Source organism: Physeter macrocephalus, chromosome 4 (assembly GCF_002837175.3).
Source record: "Physeter macrocephalus isolate SW-GA chromosome 4, ASM283717v5, whole genome shotgun sequence".
NCBI lineage: Eukaryota > Metazoa > Chordata > Mammalia > Artiodactyla > Physeteridae > Physeter > Physeter macrocephalus.
The window spans coordinates 73,369,637-73,372,798 of record NC_041217.1 but is presented as its reverse complement, the minus strand read 5'-3'; positions in this window follow the sequence as shown (position 1 = coordinate 73,372,798).

The window sequence follows — 3,162 nt, the reverse complement described above, 5'->3', positions numbered from 1 at the left end:
TTGTTTCTGGACCATGACTTTCTTACTGTTTTCTATTTTATCTCAAGTCTCTAATTGCTTTGGATTTGTTTTTTTTGGGGTTGTGTTTTTTTTCCGCTTGTTGAGAAAAGGAACCTATGCTTATTACATTATATCACTACTGTTGTCTAGCTTCTATTACATGAAATTTTTCCCCTAAAGTCATTTTTCTGGAAATCCACTTTGTGAATCTCTTCGAGGATGCAGTTTTCTTCTGGCTCCTGTATTTTTTCTGCATCTTCTACCGCCATTGGTTATTCTGCTTGATATTTTATCCTTTCTCTTTCATGCTGCCAGTATTCTTCACAATTTGGCGATTTTATATTCTTAGGAATGAAAGAGTAAATTAGTTACTCCAAGTAGCTTATAGCTGATGCAGGCTTTCCTCACTATTATGAACATTTATCTATTTCCCCAACTGGTTTGTCTCCTGCATAGGAAGGCACTTAGCAGTACCGTTTATGTGGCACAGCAAGCTTCACTTGAGTGAACTGACAGGCAACCCACCACTTATGCCAGAAGCAGGAAGGCTTTATTCTGGGATGCCAGGAAAGAAGTTCCAGAGAGTTTGTTCATTTTCTTTAGGGGAGAGCTGGGTCCAGGCAGCTATTGCTCCGCAAGCAGATACGGGAAGAGGGTAGAGGGGTGTGGCTGCCCTGGCCAGGAAAGAAGTTCCAGAGAGTTTGTTCATTTTCTTTAGGGGAGAGCTGGGTCCAGGCAGCTATTGCTCTGCAAGCAGATACGGGAAGAAGGGAGAGGGGTGTGGCTGCCCTGGCTGGTCCACAGGCAGACTTTCAGCCAACCCTAACAACACTAGGCCCCCTTCTCATTCCCATCCTCCACAGCCAACTCATCCTGAAGTCTCTCTGGGACCCCAAAATGTACATCAGTTCCCGCTCTCACTCCATTCCTTTCCGGACGTCATATTCTGTCTGAGTCTTCCTTCACTCTGTTTCATCTACCGAGACATCTCCTTTAATTTTCCATCTTCTATAAACGTTTGAATCTCTTACTCACTGTCTGATCCATCTCACATCACCTTTGCTGCTAAGCTTCTATCCCCTTTTTAATGGGATCTCTGAAGGGAGACACAAACACAAATCCTCAATCCATTATTTGGAGCCAAATATCCGTTATGAGTCATTTGCTATATTTTCTTCCAGATTTTTTTTCTGGCCCTAAGTTTCTAGTTTATGTTCCACAGCGTATTAATTTCACAGGAGATTAAGTTTTCTGGAAGGAAAAGAAACTTTGGAAAATGTTTCCCTCTTAGAAATTTATAGTCACACATGAACATAATATATCAGTCAGTATTCAGAAATGCAAGCAACAGGAACTGCCTCAAACTGATTTGAACAGGAAAAGATCTTAGTTGAATGATGTTAGATATTTGACAGATTCGCCAGGAAGACTAGAGAATGAGGGCTTAGAAAATGGGCAAGAATAAACAAAGGATACACAAACAGAAGCACAGCAGTCTGGCAGGGACCCTATGTGGTCACCCTGGGCACTGACCAGCATGGGCACTGGCAAAGCTGATGCCCACTGTCAGGAAAGATTCTCCACCACCTCTGCTTCTTGGGGAAACCAGCCCAGATCCAAACTTCCAGGCAGGTGCATCTCTCTGGTTGGTGCAGCTGCCAAGGATGAGAGGAATAAAGTACATAACTAGAATTTTCAACTTCTGCGTTGGGAGATGGAGTCTGCTTCACGAGATGCGATATTCCCCGCATATAGGATGGGAATCCAGGAACTGGGCAGCCAAAATGAAAAAATATCCACTTCCCATATCCAACAAGGCTCTGAGAAGACTCGCAAAAATAAATCCTGTCTGATAGGTTTCACTTAGGCTTTCCCCATCTTATTTTACCACAGCCCTTTTTCTAGAACAATTAGTAACATCTCACAAAAAGCAGGGCTCTACAGAAAGCAATATGTGAGATGCTGTCACGTATACTAGAGTAATATCATTGTTACGCAAAACTGGAATCATACTGTACATATAATTTTGTATTGCTTAATGTGCAACCGTATATAACGGTATATAAGTTAACAGGGAATAATTAATATGCTTTCCTTGTTTCTGCTTTCTTAATGCTTTCCTTTTTTATACCTCCTTGCTCTTTCCTTTGTTTTCTACTTTTGTTATAAGGATTATGTTTATTTCAACATATCTTCTCCAGTTACTTGCAAAACATGTACTTCACTCTTCATTTTTCCTGTGGGTACTTTAAAGATTTTCAAAAAACTTTTTACAAATATTATTCTAATCTTGAAAGTCAAGAATAAAGTTATATCCTTTCATTTTCCTCATGAAATAAAGAAATGAATACACTTTTACTCTTTCCAAACCCACTTCCTACTTACTGTCAATGATTTGCAATTTAAATTCCCATTGTTGCCAATAAATTATTGTGTTTACATTGCATTTTTTCTTGAAACAGTTTTGGGTTTTTTTTTTAATTTTCTTTATTTTTTTGGCTGCGTTGGGTCTTAGTTGAGGCATGCGGGATCTTTCATTGTGGCGTGGGCTTCTCTCTAGTTGTGGCATATAGGTTTTCTCTCTCTAGTTGTGGTGCGTGGGCTCCAGAGTGAGTGGGCTCTGTAGTTTGCGGCACACAGGCTCTCTCACTGAGGTGCTCGGGCTCAGTAGTAGTGGCATGTGGGATCTTAGTTCCCGACCAGGGATTGAACCTGGGTCCCCTGCATTGGAAGGCGGATTCTTTACCACTGGACCACCAGGGAAGTCCCTGAAAGAGTTATTTTTAAAACTTACTTTTTTTTTTTTTAAACTGTTTTTTTTTTTTTTTTGCAGTATGCGGGCCTCTCACTGTTGTGGCCTCTCCCGTTGCTGAGCACAGGGTCCGGACACGCAGGCTCAGCGGCCATGGCTCACGGGCCCAGCCGCTCCGCGGCACGCGGGATCTTCCCGGACCGGGGCACGAACTCGTGTCCCCTGCATCGGCAGGCAAACTCTCAACCGCTGCGCCACCAGGGAAGGCCTAAAACTTACTTTTAAAGTTTAGTATAATAGTAAATTAATAATATATTTTATTATTATGTTTTGGTAATCTGGACTGACTATAATTTAAGTGGCTTTATTGGTTTATTATCAAGAATTCTAAGTCACCGTGCTCGAGTTCT